The sequence below is a fragment of the Coregonus clupeaformis genome, unplaced genomic scaffold (assembly GCF_020615455.1).
Source record: "Coregonus clupeaformis isolate EN_2021a unplaced genomic scaffold, ASM2061545v1 scaf0047, whole genome shotgun sequence".
NCBI classification, from domain to species: Eukaryota; Metazoa; Chordata; class Actinopteri; order Salmoniformes; family Salmonidae; genus Coregonus; species Coregonus clupeaformis.
In genome coordinates this window covers 899,918-915,913 of record NW_025533502.1, presented here as the reverse complement: position 1 = coordinate 915,913, position 15,996 = coordinate 899,918, and positions in this window count along the sequence as shown.

Here is a 15,996-nt window from a genome sequence, read left to right as displayed (position 1 = left end):
TCATGGTTTTGGTACAGAGCAGCAGCTCTTAGAGGTCATACACCAGGGTCATGTTCATTCGGCACCAAACAGAAAACAAAAAGCACACAAACAGGGAGGGCCTACCTGGACTTCATTTTCTGTTGCTGAACATTTTAATTTTCTGTTTCAAAACGTTTTCTGTTGCGTACGCTAATGAACGCGGCCCAGTCAGGGTCACTCACCTCACTGCCCTGTGGCGGAGGCCTGGAGGAAGGGGACAGTAGATGCAAACAGGTGCCATTAATACAGGTAACGAGTGGAGGACAGAGGAGCCTCTTAAAGAAGTTGTTACAGGTCTGTGAGAGCCAGAAATCATGCTTGTTTGTAGGTGACCAAATACTTATTTTCCACCATAATTTGCAAATAAATTCATAAAAATTCCTACAATGTGATTTTCTGGAAAAAAAATCTCAATTTGTCTGTCATAGTTGATGTGTACCTATGATGAAAATTACAGGCCTCTCTCATCTTTTTAAGTGGGAGAACTTGCACAATTGGTGGCTGACTAAATACTTTTTGTCCCCCATTGTATTTGTGTGTGTCACAGACACAGCTGTGTGTTTGTGTTGGACAGTCTCACGTCCATATGGTGTAGGTCACAGACACGGTGGCCCCGAGGAAGGAGGGGAAACACAGCAGAGAGATGAAGAGGGTGCTCATCTGACTGGCCCTCCATGGCTTCCTGGATGCCTGGCAGTTCACCAGTAGACTGCTCTGAGGAGGGAGAACAGCAACAAGAGAGTTCACCAGTAGACTGCTCTGAGGAGGGAGAACAGCAACAAGAGAGTTCACCAGTAGACTGCTCTGAGGAGGGAGAACAGCAACAAGAGAGTTCACCAGTAGATTGCTCTGAGGAGGGAGAACAGCAACAAGAGAGTTCACCAGTAGACTGCTCTGAGGAGGGAGAACAGCAACAAGAGAGTTCACCAGTAGACTGCTCTGAGGGAGGAGAACAGCAACAAGAGAGTTCATCACTAGACTTCTCTGAGGGAGGAGAACAGCAACAAGAGAGTTCACCAGTAGCCTGCTCTGAGGGAGGAGAACAGCAACAAGACAGTTCATCAGTAGACTGCTCTGAGGAGGGAGAACAGCAACAAGACAGTTCATCAGTAGACTGCTCTGAGGGAGGAGAACAGCAACAAGAGAAGAGAGACTGATGTGTCGAACACCGCTGAGGCTTCCATGGAGGACAATAGCTGGAGACAAAATGACGAATCCTATTAATTTTCAATTGAAGGAAGCGGCTCGCACCGAAGTGAGCAAGGCAAGAGAAGGCAGGCAAACAGAGCATGTTGGGGACCATACGTTTCTGGACCGGACCTTTACTTACCTTATCGTTTTTCAACACTTTTTTGGCCTCTGGTTATGACAAGTGCAGGGTTTAGACATGGTTGTTTGACCTCTTTTGATGAGTGTACCACTGTCACTGAAATGGTCATTCTGGTGGAGCTGAGCTTGGGCCTACCTTCACCAGGTGTTGGCCACACTAGTGGAGCAGAGAGTGGAGTATCAGTTTATTTTACAGGAATTCTAAACACAACATGTTCAGCAGGTCTGCCACGCACAACTTAATAAAAAAGGTATACTCATTCACAATTTCCATTTCTCAAATACACTTTGGCAGTTACAACTTCAACATACTGTACAGAATGACTGCAAATAGGACAATAACAGAAATAGAATCATATACAAAAACCCTATTGGTTACTGTTTAGCTGTCTGACTAATGAAGGTAATGGACACGCTCAGCGGCAACTTCACTACCGACTTCCTCAGAAATGACCCAGAGCATGCCAAGCACAGTGAAAATGAAAATAGAATATCAGTTACATCTCCCAGGAATTATAAACACAAACATCTCCAAAACATGCTCAGCTGGTCAGTCAATCACATAATTCCAAACAGATTCTCCAAAAGAGCAAGTAGAGCACAGTGAATTTAGTAGAATATAGGTCTACACAAACACATCTCCACAACATGGGGGTACAGAGAGGGGAGTATCAGTACATCTTACAGGAATTATTACCACAAAACACTACTTACTTCCAAATAAATTCTCAGAAGACCGTTTAGAGAACCGTGAATATGAAATCCATGAACAGGAATCGATAAAGCTCCTGACCAACAAAGCTCTCCCAGCACTGTAGACCAAGATACCAATGCCAAAAGTTTAATTACAACAACTGTTGTGGGAAATTTATTAAAATACTAATTGTCATCTGATATGGGAACTCATTTTGTGGGACTGCAAAATTGCTTCACTTGCAAGGCCTACATAAGGGAGGGTTGTCAAAAAGAAGTGCTTTGGGGAAGTAATCTGTAGCCAATTGGATGGAAACCTAGCTATAGACACCATAAAGACTCTGGCAAGTGAGCTAGTCCAGTGTCACTTTGATTATACCTGCACATCATGATTCACCAGCAGCCCCAAACATCAAAAGAATAAACTACAGACCAGCCAAAACAAGCTTGTAATAATTGTACTTAAACTCCCCCCTCATACTCATCTGGAGGTCGAGCCTTCTTTTGTCTGCATCGTACCTGTATCTATGTAATTGTATATGGATTTATGTAAAAAATAGCGACCACAATGGAAGTAAGTCACCGTCTTTATTGTGCAATACCGGTCACTTAAAAATCTTTGTACTGTGTGTATATGTTTTTCTTTTTAAACTGACAAATAAAATCAATCAATCCAAACTGTGCAGCGGCCATTTGAGAATGGAAAGAGATATCTGTTACAAAACACCAAAAAGTTAAAGACATTCAGAGATTGTCAAGCCAAGCCTTCTATACTGGGTAAGCCTACAAGATAGGGAGGGATGCACTTCCTGTTGGTCAAGATTGTCATAGTCTATTTGTTGTGGTGTTGAAAACACGAATCATGACATTGAAGCACCTGAAGTTGGTATGCTTTGTTTATTGGTTGTGTGGTGCATTGGCACAGAAACCTGTTGGTGGAAAATGTGTTGTATATTTGATATAATTATACATATGGCATATACATATCAAAATGTTGAAAATCTGATTTCCCCCTAGCTGATCATTGTCTGCAGCCGGCTCTAATCGTAGTGTAATGAAACAGGCAGGGCGTGTGAGCTCCTCCGTGGTGGTCAGCGAACCCTCAACCTTCTGGCCCGTAGCCCTGCGTGGCATCAACTGTGCCACAAAAGCATGCTGAAGTGGCAAAGTCGATATCCATGTTTATAAACACATTGTTATTTGTGGTCATAAACATTATTTTGAATTAATTATATGAGGGGGGAGGGTGTACTTATTTTACAGTACAAGGGGAAGGTCATGTGAAAATAGTTAATGTTTTTATGACACCTCGAGTTGGACCAGCCCCAGTAAATGTAATTGTCACTACTACTACCATGTAAGGGGACCTTAATTTGAAGGTGATAGACATCTAGTTTTATGACAGACAGCCTGGTGACAAGTATCAGGTGTTCCATGTGTCTTACCTGCAGACCATGTCGCTCTGGTTCAGCTGCAATTTTACCCAGCCAATGGTAGCACAGTACTCCAAGAATGCTCACCTTCAGCAGTAAGTTCCTGTATAAAACAGGGTGTATGTATCAAGTGTCTCAGAGTAAGTGCTGATTTAAGATCAGTTTAGCCCAGCCATACTCAACTGGAGGACCATGGTCCAGATCCGGACCAAGAATGGGGTCAATACAGACTGCGGGTCTGTATCAGCTTTCACCTTGCTGCTACTGAGAGTTATAATAGAATGCACAAGGTTTCATTGATTCCAAGATGGCGGAGTAGTGCAGTTGATGGCGGAGTAGTGCAGTAGTAGTGCAGTTGTGTTTTTATCGTATGTCTGTAAATGTCTGTAAATAGCCTGTAAATACCCTATTTTTCGTACATATTTCCCTATCAGACTTTTCATCCTTCTACAAGATATACTTTCCTGCAACCCGCTTCACTCAATGTGGAACGGATTCTATTATTGACTTACCTTTATCTAGAATCTAGAATCTCCAGTTGAAACTAGCTAGCCAGCTAACTAGCTACTTGCTATTAGCCACAGCTAGCGGTGTTTCACCCAGAACATTTGATTTTTTTCTGCGGGATTAATTTTAATCACTGGACATTGATCACCGGATAGTCGGCCAGTCTGCACAGCGCGTTATCGACCCAGAACATATCAGTTTTTCCGCAGGAATCACTGAATCACTGGATCTTTAACTCCGGATTCGTCGCTACCAGCTAGCTACAACAAAACGGACGCTGTGGTCTGGCTAATCATCCTGAGCTAGGCCCATCTCCCGGCTATCTACCTCTCTGTCAACCGGACGGGACCACCTAGTGTTGACACGGAGCCCCGCCGATCCTACACGACTGGTCTGCCGACGAAATCGTCTGATGTGGTTACGACGTTAACCACGAAGATTCCATCCATCTGCTAGCCCTGGCCCGCTAGCACACGCTAGCCGTGGCCTCTTACTCACTAGTACTTCACCACCGGACCTTATGATAATTTAGCTATACAGCTGATATCTGCTGGACTGTTCCTTTTTACAGTACTACATCCTGTTTATGTTTAGCCTCAGCCCAAACATGGTTAGTTTATTGTTGTTTCGGTTATTTCTAATTGTACTATATCACTGTAGACCCCCCAGCCTAGCTAAACCTGCCTTAGATAGCTCCTTTGCCCCTCCCCCAATACACGCGGAGACCGACTCAATTGATGCCTCCAGCGATGCTATCTCTTTCATTGTTACCCAAAGCTTAGGTTTACCTCCACTTTACTCATATCCTTCCATATCCTTGTCTGTACATAATGCCCTGAATCTTTTCTATAACACCCGGAAATCTGCCCCCTTTATTCTATGTACCCAACGCACTAGAAGACCAGTTCTTAAAGCCTTTAGCCGTATCCTTATTCTAGTCCTCCTCTGTTCCTCTGGTGATGTAGAGGCTAACCCAGGCCCTGCAGCCCCCAGTATCACTCCTACTCCCCAGGCGCTATCATTTGATGACTTCTGTAATCGCAAAAGTCTTGGTTTCTTGCACATAAATATCAGAAGTCTACTTCCTAAGTTTGAGTTATTCACTGCGTTAGCACACTCTGCCAACCCTGATGTTCTAGCAGTGTCTGAATCCTGGCTCAGGAAGGCCACCAAAAATTCTGAAATTTCCATCCCCAACTATAACATTTTCCGTCTAGATAGAACTGCCAAAGGGGGTGGAGTTGCAATCTACTGTAGAGATAGCCTGCAGAGCTCTATCATACTATCCAGGTCTGTGCCCAAACAGTTTGAGCTTCTACTTCTAAAAATCCACCTTTCCAGAAATAAGTCTCTCACTGTTGCCGCTTGCTACAGACCCCCTCAGCCCCCTGCTGTGCCCTGGACACCATATGTGAATTGATTGCCCCCCATTTATCCTCAGAGTTTGTACTGCTTGGTGACCTAAATTGGGATATGCTTAATACCCCAGCCATCCTACAATCCAAGCTAGATGCCCTCAACCTCACGCAAATTATCAACGAACCTACCAGGTACAACCCTAAATCCGTAAACATCGGTACCCTCATAGATATCATCCTGACTAACATACCCTCTAAATACACCTCAGCTGTCTTCAACCAGGATCTCAGCGATCACTGCCTTATTGCCTGCGTCCGTAACGGGTCCGCGGTCAAACGACCACCCCTCATCACTGTCAAATGCTCCCTAAAACACTTTAGCGAGGAGGCCTTCCTAATTGAACTGGCCCAGGTATCCTGGATGGATATAGATCTCATTCCGTCAGTAGAGGATGCCTGGTTGTTCCTTAAAAGTAATTTCCTCTCAATCTTAAATAAACATGCCCCATTCAAAAAATACAGAACTAAGAACCGATATAGCCCCTGGTTCTCCTCAGACTTGACTGCCCTTGACCAGCACAAAAACATCCTGTGGCGTACAGCATTAGCATCAAATAGCCCCGCGATATGCAACTTTTCAGGGAAGTTAGGAACCAATATACACAAGCAGTCAGGAAAGCAAAGGCTAACTTTTTTCAAACAGAAATTTGCATCCTGTAGCACTAACTCCAAAAAGTTTTGGGACACTGTAAAGTCCATGGAGAATAAGAGCACTTCCTCCCAGCTGCCCACTGCACTGAGGCTAGGAAACACTATCACCACCGATAAATCTACAATAATCGAGAATTTCAACAAGCATTTTGCTACAGCTGGCCATGCTTTCCATCTGGCTACCACTAACCCGGCCACCAACTCTGCACCCTCTGCTGCAACTTGCCCATGCCCCCCCGCTTCTCCTTCACACAAATTCAGACAGCTGATGTTTTGAAAGCGCTGCAAAATCTGGACCCCTACAAATCAGCTGGGCTAGACAATCTGGACCCTTTCTTTCTAAAACTAGCCGCCGAAATTGTCGCTACCCCTATTACTAGTCTGTTCAACCTCTCTTTCATAACGTCTGAGATCCCCAGAGATTGGAAAGCTGCCGCGGTCATCCCCTCTTCAAAGGGGGTGACACTCTAGATCCAAACTGCTACAGACCTATATCCATCCTGCCCTGCCTTTCGAAAGTATTCGAAAGCCAAGTTAACAAACAGATCATCGACCATTTCGAATACCAACGTACCTTCTCCGCTATGCAATCCGGTTTCCGAGCTGGTCACGGGTGCACTTCAGCCACGCTCAAGGTCCTAAACGATATTATAACCGCGATTGATAATAGACAGTACTGTGCAGCCGTCTTCATCGACCTGGCCAAGGCTTTCGACTCTGTCAACCACCGCATTCTTATTGGCAGACTAAATAGCCTTGGTTTCTCAAATGACTGCCTCGCCTGGTTCACCAACTACTTCTCAGATAGAGTTCAGTGTGTCAAATCGGAGGGCCTGTTGTCTGGACCTATGGCAGTCTCTATGGGGGTGCCACAGGGTTCAATTCTTGGGCCGACACTTTTCTCCGTGTATATCAATGATGTCGCTCTTGCTGCTGGTGACTCTCAGATCCACCTCTACGCAGACGACACCATTTTGTATACATCTGGCCCTTCATTGGACACTGTGTTAACAAACCTCCAAACGAGCTTCAATGCCATACAACAATCCTTCAGTAGCCTCCAACTGCTCTTAAACACTAGTAAAACTAAATGCATGCTTTTCAATCGAACGCTGCTGGCACCCGCCCACCCGACTAGAATCACCACTCTGACGGGTCTGACCTAGAGTATGTGGACAACTACAAATACCTAGGTGTCTGGTTAGACTGTAAACTCAACTTCCAGACTCACATAAAGAATCTCCAATCCAAAGTTAAATCTAGAATCGGCTTCCTATTTCGCAATAAAGCCTCCTTCACTCATGCTGCCAAACATGCCCTCGTAAAACTGACTATCCTACCGATCCTTGACTTCGGCGATGTAATTTACAAAATAGCCTCCAACACTCTACTCAGCAAATTGGATGTAGTCTATCACAGTGCCATCCGTTTTGTCTCCAAAGCCCCATACACTACCCACCACTGTGACCTGTACGCTCTTGTTGGCTGGTCCTCACTACATGTTCGTCGTCAAACCCACTGGCTCCAGGTCATCTATAAATCACTGCTAGGCAAATCCCTGCCTTATCTTAGCTCATTGGTCACCATAGCAGCACCCACCCGTAGTCTGCGCTCCAGCAGGTATATCTCACTGGTCATTCCCAAAGCCAACACCTCCTTTGGCCGCCATTCCTTCCAGTTCTCTGCTGCCAATGACTGGAACGAATTGCAAAAATCTCTGAAGCTGGAGACTCTTATCTCCCTCAATAACTTTAAGCATCAGTTGTCAGAGCACCTTACCGATCACTGCACCTGTACACAGCCCATCTGAAATTAGCCCACCCAACTACCTCATCCCTATATTGTTATTTATTTTGCTCTTTTTGCACCCCAGTATCTCTATTTGCACATAATCTCTTGCACATCTAGCATTCCAGTGTTAATACTATTGTAATTATTCTGCACTATAGCCTATTTATTGCCTTACCTCCATAACTTGCTACATTTGCACACACTGTATATATATTTTCTGTTGTATTTCTGACTTTATGTTTTTTACCCCATATGTAACTCTGTGTTGTTTTTATTGCACTACTTTGCTTTATCTTGGCCAGGTCGCAGTTGTAAATGAGAACCTGTTCTCAACTGGCTTACCTGGTTAAATAAAGGTGAAATAAATAAAATAAATAAAAATTTCGAAATGTGTAAGTGCATGGGCAGTTTTTCTCTTATGTCATTCACAGACAGACCTACAGCTATTTACAACTGACAGAAATGTCCAATTGTTAAACTACTAGCCCATATCAGCTAGATAGCTGGTTAGCCTATCTAAATATTGTAGTTATCATGGCTGGATTACATGCCCAGGGGCCCCCCATTGATTTTGTTGAGTCACTCAGGTATCAAATGAACACACATTAGACATGTAGAATTGCAGGAAATTAGCTTTAAAAACTGCAACATTTTCTTTCTGCCAACAAGAGAGGTGTGAACAGTTCGGGGTCGCATTTTCGCGTTGTGAGGTGGGGTTTTGTTACTACGGCGATAAATGACAATATCCATCCGGATCTTTGCCACCTAGTAAATGTGTGACTGGACCTTCTCAAATAGTAGTTGAGTACCCCTGGTTTAGCCTTTTAGATCACAAAGAATAAGATTACATTTACAGGGAGGACCAGATTCTAGATCAGCACCTCTACTTTGAGAAGCTTGATATATGGCTCCAGATACTGGTTAGAGAGGAATGAACATTTGTTGGGTGGAGTTGGGTTGAGTTCGTTAAGGCACGCTTTTTAAGAACATTTTGCAACGGACAGCGAATATGACCGTTTCTAATTGGACAAGCCCAGGTAGTCGCTCTCTGTTTCAGTTCATTTTCTTCAGTTTGATGCCTAATGAACATGACCCTGCTGTACCACTTTGTCCGTGGGTTGAGGAGCTTTATTGCACACACTTATTGGGCTTCTGTTAACCATTTTGATAGGAGCATCTAAAATATATATGTTACTCTGAGGTTTTATGGTATTTTTATGGTATCGTTAGTATGGTATACTTTTGTGAATGGCCCCATCCCTTTGTTTTGGACCAGTGACATTCAGACTAACTCCCCTTGGTTTCAACTGTGCACCATGTACTGATACAGGCACTTGTTGGACTGGCTTTCTGTCCATGTAAGTGCTGACAATGTTCTCTGTGCTACTTGATTACATGGAAATGTCACTGGGGAGAGTTGCATACATTTGAACCTCCTTAGCACGTGTTCTGACTATACTTGTATTTGTGTTGCTTGTCAGTCATGGTTTGAATTAAAGGGACATTACACTCCAAAAATCAAACCTTGTCAGATGTTTTTCTGTAGTCTAATGTCAATATTAGTCCACATCCCACACTGAAGGTTGTGTAGAGCTAGCTGTATGCTTCAACCCCAAATTAAATATCACAATCCAAAATGAATGGTAAACATAGTCTAAGCAACATGCAATTTACATATTGGATTGTGACGTTAGCTTTTGGTAAGATAATTCACCGACGTAATTTGATGGACAACTAGGGTTGTACATTTCTGTCATTTTCCCCAAAATGTGCTGGTTTCCCAGAAATCCCAGTTGGAAGATTCCCAGAATCAGGAGGGGATAAGCAGGAAATCCAGAATCCTCCAACCAGGATTTCTGGGAAAAATATTCAAATTTTGGGAAAGTTACCAGAATTTGGCTAAAATTAATGTACTAACGTGCACAAACATTTAACAGCTCTGACTAGTTGTAGTTCCAGTATTTACCTGAAGATGGCAACAGAGCTGTACAATGGGCGAGTTGTAGTTCTCCATCCAAGACACGAGGTTGAAGAGACCAGGGAGGAGCAGGTTCCCACAGGACACAACCCCGGGCAGGGCCAGCAGACGAGCCTCATGCACCAAACTGACCTCCCCCTCTGCATCCTCAAGTCTCCTCTGGTCATATTGAAGGAAAGATAGATTAAACAATGGACTGTCTTGTCAAGAGGAGAGAGAGAGTAACAACGTATCAGGAGTGTTGCAAAGGCCTACAGAAGAGACCAGGGGTGTTGGAAGCTTTATCATTTGGACACTATGTTCAGAACATTGTTGCTATAAAATATTAGTTTGGTGGGCAGTGGTCACAGATCGGTCTTCTCAACTCCTACAGTCATTGTCAAACGTACAACCATAGGAGTGTGCTATACAGAACTAACAGACCTGTGACCAGGCTATAGAAACACTGCAGTGCAGACTGATTATGGTAAGAACAAGCAAGGCTCTACGTCGCTGACTATAGCCTGGTCCCAGATCGGTTTGTGTTATTTGGCATGACAACAACCATAGTAGACACCACAGAGCTGGAACCAGGCTTCTCTAACTTACTCCAACATTGAGAATGTTGCATTCCCTTCGAGTAGGCCCCCGAGACATCTCCCGGTCTTGTTTTTCAGGCAACAACATGTGTTAAGCTGCTTTCTGATTTCACAATGTGATTTCCTCTGTTGACTCCAGAAAGTCTAATTCTACAACTACAACTCTGATTCTCAGAGATAAGCTCTGAGAAAAGCTACCCCCAAAACAACTGTGGCAATACTTGAAAGTAAAGCGGTGATGTCTCTCTTCCAATAGCCACACAATAACTTACTACTAATAAGGAAGTTATGTACAGTATTGGGCAGTGCACTCTATGTGGTATGCTAGTATGAACATTGGAAGGTAGCCAATGGGCTGGTGTGACAACAGCAGCAGTGGGTCATGGGGACAGTGACAGAGGAAGCCCTCTCTCCTTGGTGAAGGCTCATCTACCTTAGAGAGAGCAGCCACAAAAAAACTACCCAAGCCCCTATTGTGCAAACCTGAACCGTACTGTGCTGGCGCTCCGTAACTTCCGTCTCGCTTCCGCATTGTCTCCGTGCTGCTGTGCTGTTTGTTGCTACTTGGCTACCTGCCAAACTATTCACGTTTTACTTTTAATAAACGTTTAATCAATCTCTGTGTTCAACAAATTTACCAACTTTTTAGTTTTGTCCTCACTCATCTTTTTTTCGTTAAACTTTTTCACCCCGGACGTTTATCCCGAGACAGAAGAGTCATTTTCCTGTGCGTTTTAGCTGCCAACTTTACGTTATTTTCCTTTTTTCCATCGCAACTTTTTTCCCTTATTCAACTTTTTCACTCCGGACGCTTTATCTGGACATGGTTCATCAACATCTTCAACAGCCGAAGCTAAGTAGTAACATTAACATGATGTCTTCTAATTGCAGTCGCTGTACTCATAATATACAGGAGAACGATCGCCTTACGGGCGAGAATAGCTGTGCTACAAGCCCAGCTTCAGACGCAATCGTTAGGCAAGGGTAATCTCAGTGTAGGAAAGGAAGAAACAGCGTCTGTGCCACCAGTAAGTACAGACAGTAACGTTAGTATAAATCCCCCGCACAGTCCCCGCAGCCGGACAACTTTCTCATGGCTTCTGGAGGGAAATACTGTTGGAATGCTCAACCGGTGTCGCTCATTCAGCCGACAGAAACCTTCAACCGGTTTTCCCCATTATGTAGCGAGTCGGAGTCTGAGTCTGAGTCTTCTCTAGTCTCTACTCCTCCCGTTACGGGGTCTGAGACGCCGAAGGCTCCCACCATTAGCTCTGACAAATTGAAAACCCTAGTCATTGGCGACTCCATTACCCGCAGTATTAGACTTAAAACGAATCACCCAGCGATCATACACTGTTTACCAGGGGGCAGGGCTACCGACGTTAAGGCTAATCTAAAGATGGTGCTGGCTAAAGCTAAAACTGGCGAGTGTAGAGAGTATAGAGATATTGTTATCCACGTCGGCACCAACGATGTTAGGATGAAACAGTCAGAGGTCACCAAGTGCAACATAGCTTCAGCGTGTAAATCAGCTAGAAAGATGTGTCGGCATCGAGTAATTGTCTCTGGCCCCCCTCCCAGTTAGGGGAAGTGACGAGCTCTACAGCAGAGTCTCAGCACTTAATCGCTGGTTGAAAACTGTTTTCTGCCCCTCCCAAAATATAACATTTGTGGATAATTGGCCCTCTTTCTGGGACTCACCCACAAACAGGACCAAGCCTGACCTGCTGAGGAGTGACGGACTCCATCCTAGCTGGAGGGGTGCTCTCCTCTTATCTACCAACATAGATAGGGCTCTAACTCCTCTAGCCCCACAGTGAAATAGGGTGCAGGCCAGGCAGCAGGCTGTTAGCCAACCTGCCAGCTTAGTGGAGTCTGCCAATAGCACAGTCAGTGTAGTCAGCTCAGCCATACCCATTGAGACTGTGTCTGTGCCTCGACCTAGGTTGGGCAAAACTAAACATGGCGGTGTTCACCCTAGCAATCTTATTAGGATAAAGACCTCCTCCATTCCTGCCATTATTGAAAGAGATCGTGATACCTCACATCTCAAAATAGGGTTACTTAATGTTAGATCCCTCACTTCAAAGGCAGTCATAGTCAATGAACTAATCACTGATCATAATCTTGATGTGATTGGCCTGACTGAAACATGGCTTAAGCCTGATGAATTTGCTGTGTTAAATGAGGCCTCACCTCCTGGTTACACTAGTGACCATATTCCCCGTGCATCCCGCAAAGGCGGAGGTGTTGCTAACATTTACGATAGCAAATTTCAATTTACAAAAAAAAAATGGCGTTTTCATCTTTTGAGCTTCTAGTCATGAAATCTATGCAGCCTACTCAATCACTTTTTATAGCTACTGTTTACAGGCCTCCTGGGCCATATACAGCGTTCCTCTCTGAGTTTCCTGAATTCCTATCAGACCTTGTAGTCATAGCAGATCATATTCTAATTTTTTGGTGATTTTAATATTCACATGGAGAAGTCCACAGACCCACTCCAAAAGTCTTTCGGAGCCATTATCGACTCAGTGGGTTTTGTCCAACATGTCTCTGGACCTACTCACTGCCACAGTCATACTCTGGACCTAGTTTTGTCCCATGGAATAAATGTTGTAGATCTTAATGTTTTTCCACAAAATCCTGGACTATCGGACCACCATTTTATTACATTTGCAATCGCAACAAATAATCTGCTCAGACCCCAACCAAGGAGCATCAAAAGTCGTGCTATAAATTCTCAAACAACACAAAAATTCATTGATGCCCTTCCAGACTCCTTCTGCCTACCCAAGGACGTCAGAGGACAAAAATCAGTTAACCACTTAACTGAGGAACTCAATTTAACCTTGCGCAATACCCTAGATGCAGTTGCACCCCTAAAAACGAAAAACATTTGTCATAAGAAACTAGCTCCCTGGTATACAGAAAATACCCGAGCTTTGAAGCAAGCTTCCAGGAAATTGGAACGGAAATGGCGCCACACAAAACTGGAAGTCTTCCGACTAGCTTGGAAAGACAGTACCGTGCAGTACCGAAGAGCCCTCACTGCTGCTCGATCATCCTACTTTTCCAACTTAATCGAGGAAAATAAGAACAATCCAAAATTTCTTTTTGATACTGTTGCAAAGCTAACTAAAAAGCAGCATTCCCCAAGAGAGGATGGCTTTCACTTCAGCAGTGATAAATTCATGAACTTCTTTGAGGAAAAGATCATGACCATTAGAAAGCAAATTACGGACTCCTCTTTGAATCTGCGTATTCCTCCAAGGCTTAGCTGTCCTGGATCTGCACAGCTCTGCGAGGGCCTGGGATCGGGAGAGACACTTAAGTGTTTTAGTACTATATCTCTTGACACAATGATGAAAATAATCATGGCCTCTAAACCTTCAAGCTGCATACTGGATCCTATTCCTACTAAACTGCTGAAGGAGCTGCTTCCTGTGCTTGGCCCTCCTATGTTGAACATAATAAACAGCTCTCTATCCACCGGATGTGTACCAAACTCACTAAAAGTGGCAGTGATAAAGCCTCTCTTGAAAAAGCCAAACCTTGACCCGGAAAATATAAAAAACTATCGGCCTATATCGAATCTTCCATTCCTCTCAAAAATTTTAGAAAAAGCTGTTGCGCAGCAACTCACTGCCTTTCTGAAGACAAACAATGTATACGAAATGCTTCAGTCTGGTTTTAGACCCCATCATAGCACTGAGACTGCACTTGTGAAGGTGGTAAATGACCTTTAATGGCGTCAGACCGAGGCTCTGCATCTGTCCTCGTGCTACTAGACCTTAGTGCTGCCTTTGACACCATCGATCACCACATTCTTTTGGAGAGACTGGAAACCCAAATTGGTCTACACGGACAAGTTCTGGCCTGGTTTAGATCCTACCTGTCGGAAAGATATCAGTTTGTCTCTGTGAATGGTCTGTCCTCCGACAAATCAACTGTACATTTCGGTGTTCCTCAAGGTTCCGTTTTAGGACCACTATTGTTTTCACTATATATTTTACCTCTTGGGGATGTTATTCGAAAACATAATGTTAACTTTCACTGCTATGCGGATGACACACAGCTGTACATTTCAATGAAACATGGTGAAGCCCCAAAATTGCCCTCGCTAGAAGCCTGTGTTTCAGACATAAGGAAGTGGATGGCTGAAAACTTTTTTACTTTTAAACTCGGACAAAACAGAGATGCTTGTTCTAGGTCCCAAGAAACAAAGAGATATTCTGTTAAATCTGACAATTCATCTTGATGGTTGTAAAGTCGTCTCAAATAAAACTGTGAAGGACCTCGGCGTTACTCTTGACCCTGATCTCTCTTTTGACGAACATATCAAGACTGTTTCAAGGACAGCTTTTTTCCATCTACGTAACATTGCAAAAATCAGAAATTTTCTGTCCAAAAATGATGCAGAAAAATTAATCCATGCATTTGTTACTTCTAGGTTAGACTACTGCAATGCTCTATTTTCCGGCTACCCGAATAAAGCACTAAATAAACTTCAGTTAGTGCTAAATACGGCTGCTAGAATCCTGACTAGAACCAAGAAATTTGATCATATTACTCCAGTGCTAGCTTCCCTACACTGGCTTCCTGTTAAGGCAAGGGCTGATTTCAAGGTTTTATTGTTAACCTATAAAGCGTTACATGGGCTTGCTCCTACCTATCTTTCCGAGTTGGTCCTGCCGTACATACCAATACGTACGCTACGGTCACAAGACGCAGGCCTCCTAATTGTCCCTAGAATTTCTAAGCAAACAGCGGGAGGCAGGGCTTTCTCCTATAGATCTCCATTTTTATGGAACAGTCTGCCTACCCATGTGAGAGACGCAGACTCGGTCTCAACCTTTAAGTCTTTACTGAAGACTTATCTCTTCAGTAGGTCATATGATTGAGTGTAGTCTGGCCCAGGAGTGTGAAGGTGAACGGAAAGGCTGGAGCAACGAACAGCCCTTGCTGTCTCTGCCGGGCCGGTTCCCCTCTCCACTGGGGTTCTCTGCCTCTAACCCTGTTGCAGGGGCTGAGTCACTGGCTTGCTGGTGCTCTTTCATGCCGTCCCTGGGAGGGGTGCGTCACTTGAGTGGGTTGAGTTACTGACGTGATCTTCCTGTCTGGGTTGGCGCCCCCCTTGGTTTGTGCTGTGGTGGAGACCTCTGTGGGCTATACTCGGCCTTGTCTCAGGATTGTAAGTTGGTGGTTGGGGATATCCCTCTAGTGGTGCGGGGGCTGTGCTTTGGCGGAGTGGGTGGGGTTATATCCTTCCTGTTTGGCCCTGTCCGGGGGTTTCTTCGGATGGGGCCACAGTGTCTCCGGACCGCTCCTGTCTCAGCCTCCAGTATTTATGCTGCAGTAGTTTATGTGTCGGGGGGCTGGGGTTAGTTGGTTATACCTGGAGTACTTCTCCTGTCTTATCCAGTGTCCTGTGTGAATTTAAGTATGCTCTCTCTAATTCTCTCGTTCTCTCTTTCTCTCTGAGAACCTGAGCCCTAGGACCATACGTCAGGACTACCGGGCATGATGACACCTTGCTGTCCCCAGTCCGCCTGGCCTTGCTGCTATTCCAGTTTCAACTGTTCTGCCTGCGGTTA